This window comes from Salmo trutta, chromosome 10 (genome assembly GCF_901001165.1).
Source record: "Salmo trutta chromosome 10, fSalTru1.1, whole genome shotgun sequence".
Lineage (NCBI taxonomy): Eukaryota > Metazoa > Chordata > Actinopteri > Salmoniformes > Salmonidae > Salmo > Salmo trutta.
This window is the reverse complement of record NC_042966.1, coordinates 32,069,061-32,080,503: the sequence shown is the minus strand read 5'-3', so window position 1 is coordinate 32,080,503 and position 11,443 is coordinate 32,069,061. Positions and strand designations below refer to the sequence as shown.

Genomic DNA, 11,443 nt, shown 5'->3' with positions numbered 1-11,443 from the left:
ATCAAATTACACCCTTATTCCCCTTATAATGACTCTAATCAAATTACACCCTTATTCCCCTTATAGTGACTCTAATCAAATTACACCCTTATTCCCCTTATAATGACTCTAATCAAATTACACCCTTATTCCCCTTATAGTGACTCTAATCAAATTACACCCTTATTCCCCTTATAATGACTCTAATCAAATTACACCCTTATTCCCCTTATAGTGACTCTAATCAAATTACACCCCTATTCCCCCTTATAGTGACTTTAATCAAATTACACCCTTATTCCCCCTTATAGTGACTCTAATCAAATTACACCCTTATTCCCCTTATAGTGACTCTAATCAAATTACACCCCTATTCCCCCTTATAGTGACTCTAATCAAATTACACCCTTATTCCCCCTTATAGTGACTCTAATCAAATTACACCCTTATTCCCCTTATAGTGACTCTAATCAAATTACACCCTTATTCCCCTTATAGTGACTCTAATCAAATTACACCCTTATTCCCCTTATAGTGACTCTAATCAAATTACACCCTTATTCCCCTTATAGTGACTCTAATCAAATTACACCCTTATTCCCCTTATAGTGACTCTAATCAAATTACACCCTTATTCCCCTTATAATGACTCTAATCAAATTACACCCTTATTCCCCTTATAGTGACTCTAATCAAATTACACCCTTATTCCCCTTATAATGACTCTAATCAAATTACACCCTTATTCCCCTTATAGTGACTCTAATCAAATTACACCCTTATTCCCCTTATAATGACTCTAATCAAATTACACCCCTATTCCCCCTTATTGTGACTCTAATCAAATTACACCCTTATTCCCCCTTATAGTGACTCTAATCAAATTACACCCCTATTCCCCCTTATAGTGACTCTAATCAAATTACACCCTTATTCCCCCTTATAGTGACTCTAATCAAATTACACCCTTATTCCCCTTATAGTGACTCTAATCAAATTACACCCCTATTCCCCTTATAGTGACTCTAATCAAATTACACCCTTATTCCCCTTATAATGACTCTAATCAAATTACACCCTTATTCCCCTTATAGTGACTCTAATCAAATTACACCCTTATTCCCCTTATAATGACTCTAATCAAATTACACCCCTATTCCCCCTTATTGTGACTCTAATCAAATTACACCCTTATTCCCCCTTATAGTGACTCTAATCAAATTACACCCCTATTCCCCCTTATAGTGACTCTAATCAAATTACACCCTTATTCCCCTTATAGTGACTCTAATCAAATTACACCCCTATTCCCCTTATAGTGACTCAAATTACACCCTTATTCCCCTTATAATGACTCTAATCAAATTACACCCGTATAGTGCACTGCATAGGGAATAGGGTATCAAACAGCATAGGGAATAGGGTGTCACACAACATAGGGAATAGGGTGCCATTAGAGACAAAGACTGAGACAGGCACTAGTCTAACTGTATGTAGGGAACGGAGAAAGACAGAGAATACACACACACACACACACACACACACACACACACACACACACACACACACACACACATACACACACTCAGCCTCAATGCACAACTAGCTGCTGCACACACACACGCACGCACACGCACACACACACACAGCCTTGTACAACTAACCTCGTGGGGACACACAATTTGGTCCCATTCAAAATCCTATTTTCCCTAACCCCTAACCCTAACCCTACCCTAACCCTAACCTTAACCCAGAAATAGCATTTGACCTTGTGGCGACCAACAAAATGTCCCCAGTTGGTCAAATTTTTTGTCAGTTTACTACTCTTGTGGGGACTTCTGGTACACACACTCAGCCTCAATGCACAACTAGCTGCTGCACAGACACACGCACACACACATACACAAACAATTAACCCTTCACTTCTCTTAGCTCTCATCACAGTAGAGTGGACAATCTCATAATCTAAAGCAGCTCGTAAGAATAGAATCGAAGAGAATAAAATAGATCCTCATTATCTAATTGAACTTGGTCGACTCATTAACGCTTAGCTACAGCACTCCAAGGTATTGGGGGGGGGGGGGTCTATGTTTAGATAGATGCTGTTTAGAACATACATTCTCTGTCATGTACTTTAGAATAGGACATGAGGTAGACATGTCAGTTCTATACATAACATTTCTACCTGCAACGTTCGGAACATTGCTTCCACCAGAAAGAGACAGAGGGAAAGTCACTTAAGTCAGCATCTTTTTGATCCAAATGATAATTGTTTGCTCCATTGACGAGATGCAGTAACGTAGTGATGGAAACACTTATGAGAGAGGTGAAGGTGAGCGAGGTGAAGTTGAAAACAATGACAAGCATCATTCTACTCCTGACAGAATACAGGCCAATCAAAGCATCTCTCATATTCTGTAGTTAAATAACTTACATTGACTCTCGATTGACAGGCAAGAACCAACCGACCTGCAAATTAAACATTATCATTTCATCTCTTCGTTAATTAAGATGACGTCACAAACTTCATCATCTGCCAAAATATCTCAACTCCCCCTGTGGGTATAACATGTTGCATGGAGCTCTGTCTGGGTAGACTGACTCATTTATGAAGGCAATCTGTGACGAGATGAATGACTAGATAGTGGGAGAGAGAGGGGGGAGAGAGACAGAGAGAGAGACAGAAAGAGAGAGGGAGGGAGGGAGGGAGGGAGGGAGGGAGGGAGAGAAAGGGTGGGAAGGGGAGAGAGACAGAGAGGGAGGGAGGGGGGAGAGAAAGGGTGGGAAGGGGAGAGAGACAGAGAAGGAGGGGAGAGAGAGGGCGGGTGAGAGAGAAAGAATCGTTAGATAGCTAGTGAGAGAAACAGAACACTAGCAGGAATGTCGGATGACGCCATACAATCACAAATTCTTTAAATAGGTTAAACAACATAAATGAGCTAAATACAGTGCCTTCGGAAAGTAATACGACCCTTTGACTTTTTCCACATTTTTTTACGTTACAGCCTTATTCTAAAATGGATAGAATAGTTTTATTTCCCACATCAATCCACACACAATTCCCCGCAATCCACACACATTTACATAAGTATTCAGACCCTTTACTCAGTACTTTGTTGAAGCACCTTTGGCAGAAGCCTTGAGTCTTCTTGGGTATGACACTACAAGCTTGGCACACCTGTGTTTGGGGAATTTCTCCCATTCTTCTCTGCAGATCCTCTCAATCTCTGTCAGGTTGGATGGGGAGCATCACTGCACAGCTATTTTCAGGTCTCTCCAGAGATGTTAGATCAGGTTCAAGTCTGGGCTCTGGCTGGGACACTCAAGGACATTCATAGACTTGTCCCAAAGCCACTCTTGTGTTGTCTTGGCTGTGTGCTTAGGGTCGTTGTCTTGTTGGAAGGTGAACCTTCGCCCCAGTCTGAGGTCCTGAGCGCTCTGAAGCATCCCCACAGCATAATGCTGCCACCACCATGCTTCACCGTAGGGATGATGCCAGGTTTCCTCCAAAGGTGACGCTTGGCATTCAGGCAAAATAGTTCAATCTTGGTTTCATCAGACCAGCGCAAGCGGGCTGTCATGTGCCTTTTACTGAGGAGTGGCTTCCGTCTGGCCACTCTACCATAAAGGTATGATTAGTGGAGTGCTTCTGGAAGGTTCTCCCATCTCCACAGAGGAACTCTGGAGCTCTATTAGAGTGACCATTGGGTTCTTGGTCATCTCCTTGACCAAGGCCCTTCTCCCCCAATTGCTCAATTTGGCCGGGCGGCCAGCTCTAGGAAGAGTCTTGGTGATTCCATACTTCTTCCATTTAAGAATGATGGAGTCCACTGTGTTCCTGGGGACCTTCAATGCTGCAGAAACTCCCCAGATCTGTGCCTCAACACAATCCTCCAAGACTTAGGTTTCTCTTTATGTAGTGTTGTGTTGTCTCTCTTGTCGTGATGTGTGTTTTGTCCTATATTTTATTTATTTTTTTATCCCAGCCCCCGTCCCCGCAGGAGGCCTTTTGGTAGGCCGTCATTGTAAATAATAATTTGTTCTTAACTGACTTGCCTAGTTAAATAAAGATTAAATAAAAAAAATTGAAATCCTGTCTCGGAGCTCCACAAACAATTCCTACGACCTCATGTCTTGGTTTTTGCTCTGACAAGCACTGTCAACTGTGGGACCTTATATAGACAGGCGTGTGCCTTCCCAAATCACGTTCAATCAATTTAATTTACCACAGGTGGATTCCAATCAAATTGCAAAAACATCTCAAGGATGATCAATAGAATCAAGATGCACCTGATCTCATAGCAAAGGGTCTGAATACTTATGTAAATAAGGTATTTCCATTTTATTTATTTTTAAATGAGCAAAATCTAAAAACCTGTTTTCACTTTGTCATTTTGGGTTTCTGTGTGTACATTGATGATGACCAAAAAAAATTCATCCATTTTAGACTACTGCTGTAATGTAACAAAATGTGGGAAAAGTCAAGGGGTCTGAATACTTTCCGAAGGCACTGTGCATGCTAATTGTCGCACCATCAGCGAAGATTGCTCAATGAATTGGTTAAATAACAACTAAAAGAGCAGCGGAAGATGAGACGTCCACCTGGGGCCTTGGGCCTGGGGCCTGGGGCCTTGGGCATCTGGAAACTGAATGGACTATAATAGTATTCTGTTTCAAGACCACACCAACAGATTAACCCCTGACTAAACCGTCACACACACTCGCACGCAAGCACACAAAGGCAGGCAGACACATGCACACACATGCACACTGGATGTCCCTTTTGTTTTGTCTGATAAATGGTAAAAGTTTGGGTCTTTTTTTCACCACATTTAAATATTAATAGATATTAAATATTTCATATTTCATATTAATAACAGTAAGTGGCTACCCAGGGTAGAAGAAGCAGTGTTGAGATACGCTGCTTCATTCCTCTGGGGAGGTTCACACACTCAGTATCTGTACTGTAGTACAAAACTACTTTTCACCTTAAATGGTTTGAAATACTGTACTGGCCATATCATTGCAAACAGTGGTTCCCAAACTTGTTCACTTTGTGACCCTGAAAAATGGAAAATTCAAGTTTGCAGATACCACCAAAAAATTATGTAGGACATGGGGTGCTTATCTAGGTGAGGTAATACCCTGAATTGAAAAAGTATTGCACGTTAAAAAGTGGACTGCACAAATTTTTTGAAAGACGAAGAACTCAGTATAGCCTCCAATACAAAACAATGTCCCTAGCAACATTCAGAGACTTAGCTGTAAGAGGGAGAGAGAGAGAGAGAGAGAGAGCGAGAGTGAGAGAGAGAGCATGCGAGAGAGAGTGAGAGATAGAGAGCGAGAGATAGAGAGCGAGAGATAGAGAGAGAGAGAGAGCATGCGAGAGAGAGTGAGAGATAGAGAGCGAGAGAGAGAGAGAGTGAAGCCTGGAGGTTTTCTATCAAAGTCCTCTCTCCTCCTTCTTTTCTCTCTTTAAACATCCCTCCATCCTCTCCTCTGCCTCCCCTCTTCTCTCCATCACTGTTGAAGAGAGAGTGTGTGTGTGTGTGTGTGTGTGTGTGTGTGTGTCCTCGCATTTCTGCATGCTTTTATATGTGTGCAATGGGACTAAGAGGCCTTTCTAATGGTAGGAGTAATGAGAGAAATAAACAACATTTATAATGCCTTAAAGGGGCAATCTGCAGTTGCTACATCCATTTTTGTATGATACAGTCCCTACAGAAATTATTCATACCCCTTGACTTATTTCACATTTTGCTGTGAAATACACACAATACCCCATAATGCAGCGTTTCCCAAACTCGGTCCTAGGTACGCCAAGGGGTGCATATTTAGTTTTCTACGCATCTGATTCAAATGATCAAAGCTTGATCAGTAGTTGATCATTTGAATCAGCTGTGTAGTGCTAAAAAACGTTTGGTTACTGGCCCAATGCTCTAGCCGCTAGAGCAAAGACTTTCACATTGTTGTTCTGAAGCCATTCCAGCATTGCTTAGGCTGTATGCTTGGGGTCCTTGTTCTGTTGGAACATACAGTACCAGTCAAAAGTTTGGACACTCCTTCTCATTCAAGGGTTTTTCATTATTTTTACAATTTTCTAGATTGTAGAATAATAGTGAAGACATCAAAACTATGAAATAACACATATGGAATCATGTAGTAACCAAAAAAGTGTTAAAAACTGTGTAAGGGCTATTTGACCAAGAAGGAGAGTGATGGAGTGCTGCATCAGATGACCTGGCCTCCACAATCACCTGACCTCAACCCAAATGAGATGGTTTGGGATGAGTTGGAATGCAGAGTGAAGGAAAAGCAACCAACAAGTGCTCAGCATATGTGGGAACTCCTTCAAGACTGTTGGAAAAGCATTTGTCATGAAGCTGGTTGAGAGAATGCCAAGAGTGTGCAAAGCTGTCATCAAGGCAAAGGGTGGCTACTCTGAAGAATCTCAAATATTAAATATATTTTGTTTTGTTTAACACTTTTTTGGTTACTACATGATTCCATATGTGTTATTTCTTAGTTTTGATGTCTTCACTGTTATTCTACAATGTAGGAAACAGTAAAAATAAAGAAAAAACATTGAATGAGTAGGTGTGTCCAAACTTTTGACTGGAACTGTAAATCTTTGCACCAGTCTAAGGTCACTTGCACTCTGAAGCAGGTTCTCATCAAGGATTTGCCTGTATTTCAAATCAAATCAAATTGTATATCACATGCACCGAATACAACAGGTGTAGACCTTACAGTGAAATGCTTAATTACAAGCCCTAACCAACAATGCCGTTAAAAAAAACAAAAAATAAATGTAAAATAATTGTGAGGCTATATACAGGGTGTAATAATGGAGCTGTGAGTCTGGAAGCAGGTGCAGGTGAAACGTTTAATAAAACAACAAAATCAGGAACGAGACAATTCCATGTGGCTACAACCCGGTAAACAAAAACAATACCAACTAGTGAATGAACATAAGCGTGTGACATATAAAGGGAAGGGAATGATGAAGGTAATGAAGTCCAGATGTGAATCATAATGATTAATAGGTGAGAGTAATGATGAGCATAATCTGTGCGTAATGATGAATCCCAGGACCGGTGGTTAGTATTCCGGCGACGTTGTATGGCGAAGGGGAGGAGCAGGAGAAGATGTGACACAGGGGGTATTGGTACAGAGTCAATGTGCGGGGGCAAGAGTTAGTCGAGGTAATTGAGGTAAAATGTACATGTAGGTAATGTTATTAAAGTGACTACGCATAGATAATAACAGAGAGTAGCAGCAGTGTAAAATACAAGGGGGGGGGGGGCAATGCAAATAGTCTGGGTAGCCATTTGATTAGATGTTCAGGAGACTTATGGCTTTGGGGTAGAAGCTGTTTAGAAGCCTCTTGGACCTGACCTGGTACTCCGATACTTCTTGCCATGCGGTAGCAGAGAGAACAGTCTATGACTAGGGTGGCTGGAGAACTAGACAATTTTTAGGGCCTTCCTCTGACACCGCCTGGTATAGAGGTCCTGGACAGCAGGAAGCTTGGCCCCAGTGATGTACTGGGCCGTACGCACTACCCTCTGTAGTGCTTTGCAGTCGGAGGCCGAGCAGTTGCCATACCAGGCAGTGATGCAACCAGTCAGGATGCTCTCGAGGTTGCAGCTGTAGAACCTTTTGAGGATCTGAGGACTCATGCCAAATCCTTTCAGTCTCCTGAGGGGAAATAGGTTTTGTCGTGCCCTCTTCATGACCGTCTTGGTGTAAGTGGACCATGTTAGTTTGTTGGTGATGTGGACACCAAGGAACTTGAAGCTCTCAACCTGCTCCACTACAGCCCCGTCGATGTGAATGGGAGCGTCCTCGGCCCTTCTTTTCCTGTAGTCCACAATCATCTCCTTTGTCTTGATCACGTTGAGGAAGAGGTTGTTGTGCTGGCACCACACGGCCAGGTCTCTTACCTCCTCCCAATAGGCTGTCTCGTCATTGTCGGTGATCAGGCCTACCACTGTTGTTTTGTCAGCAAACTTAATGATGGTACAGGAGGGGACTGAGCACGCACCCGAGGGGACCACGTGTTAAGGATCAGCGTGGCAGACGTGTTGTTACCTACCCTTACCACCTGGGGGAGGCCCGTCAGGAAGTCCAGGATCCAGTTGCAGAGGGTGGTGTTTAGTCCCATGGTCCTTAGCTTAGTGATGAGCTTTGAGGGCACTATGGTGTTGAACGCTGAGCTGTAGTCAGTGAATAGCATTCTCACATAGGTGTTCCTTTTGTCCTGATGTGAAAGGGCAGTGTGGAGTGCAATAGAGACTGCATCATCTGTAGATCTGTTAGGGCGGTATGCACATTGGAGTGGGTCTAGGGTTTCTGGGATGATAGTGTTGATGTGAGCCATGACCAGCCTTTCAAAGCACTTCATGGCTACAGACATGAGTGCTACGGGTCGGTAGTCATTTAGGCAGGTTACCTTAGTGTTCTTGGGCACAGGGACTATGGTGGTCTGCTTGAAACATGTTGGTATTACAGACTCAGACAGGGAGGGGTTGAACATTTCAGTGAAGACACTTGCCAGTTGGTCAGCGCATGCTCGCAGTACACATCCTGTTATTCCATCTGGTCCTGCGGCCTTGTGAATGTTGACCTGTTTAAAGGTCTTGCTCACATCGGCTGCGGACAGCGTGATCACACAGTCGTCCGTTTGGCTCCAGTCATTGTTCACTCTATCCTTACCAGTCTCCCAGTCCCCATTGCCTGATGCTGCCACCCCCATGTTTCACGGTAGATATGGTGTTAGATGGGTGATGAGCTGTGCCTGGTTTTCTCCAGACATAGCGCTTTGCATTCAGGCCAAATAGTTACATTTGTATCTCATGTCAGAGTGATCATTGGGTTCTTGGTCACCTCCCTGACCAAGGTTGCTCAGTTTGGTCAGATCCAGGCAGAGTCTGGATAGATACATATTTTTGGAGACCATTGTGCTCTTGGAAACTTTCAACACTCTAGAAATAGTTTTATACCCTTCTAAAGATATATGCCTCATCACAATTCTATCTCGGCTATAGACAGTCCAGACAGTTCCTTGGACTTCTTGGTATAGTTTCTGCTCTGACATGCACTCTCAACTGAGGGACCTTATGGGCGGCAGGTAGCTTAGCGGTTAAAGTGTTGAGCCAGTAACCGAATGGTTGCTGGTTCGAATACCTGAGCCAACGAGGTAAAACATTTACTGATGTGCCCTTGAGTAAGGCACCTAACCCTACTTTGCACCAGGGGCCCTGTACTACTCTGGCTGACCCTATAAAACAACACATTTCACTGCACCTGTCTGGTGTATGTGACAATAAAGACTTAAATATAGACAGCTGTGTTTCTTTATAAATCATGTCCAAACAATTGAATTGGTCACAAGTGGACTCCAATCAAGTTGTAGTGACATCTCAAGGATGATCGACGGAAACTGGATGCACCTGAGCTCAATTTAGAGTGTCATAGAAAAGAGGTGTAAAAACTTCTGTAAATTAGATATTCATTCAATAAATATACAAACATTTCTAAAAACATGTTTTCACTCTGCCATTATGGTGTATTGTGCGTAGATGGGTGAGAAACATCTATATTTAATCAATTTTGAATTCAGGAAAAATTTGGAATAAGTCAAGGGGTATGAATACTTTCTGAAGGCACTGCATATACCCACTGATTATTATTGAAGAATATATCTTATATTTACAATGCCTCATGAGCTTAGTACAATTGTCGTACCCCATCAGAACCCAAAATATTAGCTTGTTTTACTCCAATGTTTCTAAACATTGTAAATGTAAACTAACACTGCATGTAGCCTAAAGAAATGCTTAAACTATCATTTTGATATCTTGGATGGTCAGTCCTTGCATCCATAGCTCTGTCCATGAATTTCTCCAGGCCCATCCCCCAGTATTTTACCAAAACAGAGGTGGGGTGGCACTTTGTTAATGTTTCAACTGCGGATTAACCCTTTAAAGAAATCCATTACTAATTGTATGTTATGAATTTGGCTACTTTTAAAAAGAACAAAGTTGTTTTGCTTATCACCATTTAATTACTGTTTTTTGTAATTGTTATCTTGGAGCTATTTGCAAAAGTTTCAAAACATGACTGAAAGAAATCATTGGATACACTTCTATAAAGCCGTCCCACAAGTCAACAGAAAGAGAGGTGGCAAAAAACAACACCGGTGATGTCACTTCCTCTCAGACCTAGTTACTGTTACACTTACGCCCTGGTTACAATACACACAGCCAATTATTATACGCACATTATTCACACACGTGCACAGACTACCCTCATACATCAAGATCACACTATGTATCACACTGTGCAAGTATGAGAATAAAACTCCTTGTTAGCCTTGTGGTTCAGTGTGAGAGCTGCTGGGTAAAAATAGTTACATCACTGAGAGATAGAGTAATGATGGTCACACACACCCACCACACGCACACGCACACACACAAACAATCACAGCGTTAGCGCTCTGCTTCTGCTCAAAAGTTATGTCTGCTTACAATTAGTGTGTGTGTAAGTGTGTGTGTGTATGTGCACCCTATTATTAATATAACAGCGATATTATCACAATAACACATCTATATTGACATACAGTGCATTCGGAAAGTATTCAGACCCCTTCCCCATTTCCCCATTTTGTTGCGTTACAGCCTTTTTCCCACATTAAATTCATGTTTTTCCTCATCAATGTACAGACAATACCCCATAATGACAAAGTGAAAACAGGTTTTTATAAATCTTTGCCATTGATCATCCTTAAGATGTTTCTACAACTTGATTGGAGTCAACCTGTGTTAAATTCAATTGTTACACATGATTTGGAAAGGCACACACCTGTCTATATAAGGTCCTACAGTTGACAGTGCATGTCAGAGCAAAAACCAAGCCATGAGGTCGAAGGAATTGTCCGTAGAGCTCAGAGACAGGATTGTGTCGAGAAACAGATCTGGGGAAGGGTAGCAAAAAAATTCTGCAGCATTAAAGGTCCCCAAGAACACAGTGTGTTAGAGCCGATTCGGACATATTTGTATAAAAGACAGAACATACAGAGCTCCATGTATATTTGTGTAAATATATTAAATATGAATGTATATGATGAAATATTAGGTACCTTTATGATTTATATTTACCTGATTGAGATATATTCATTTGTTGTTAGTGTAACTTAGTTTTTGGCCCCCCCTCTTGCCCATTCATTGTACTGTGGTAAGTGTGTTAGGATAAAGGCAGGAAGTTGGGCCTTCGGGGGGAGGAGTCCTTGCTAGACGCGGGAGCGGTATAGTTTTTTGACCATACAGACATACAGACATACAAAGAGGTCATATTATGTATTTTCCATATCAAGTAATCTATGTTTTAAGTTGATTGGATAATCATTTTCCTGTTAGATATAAGAAGAATAAAAAATGTTGTTGCACCATATCCCTGGATC

The 11,443-nt window shown here is 41.9% G+C and overlaps 1 protein-coding gene across 1 annotated transcript in view; it reads right to left on the bottom strand.

The window, feature by feature from the left end:
* Positions 1–11,443, bottom strand: part of LOC115201562 (zinc finger matrin-type protein 4) — a 113,108-nt gene that overhangs the window by 78,866 nt on the left and 22,799 nt on the right. The window lies entirely within an intron of this gene.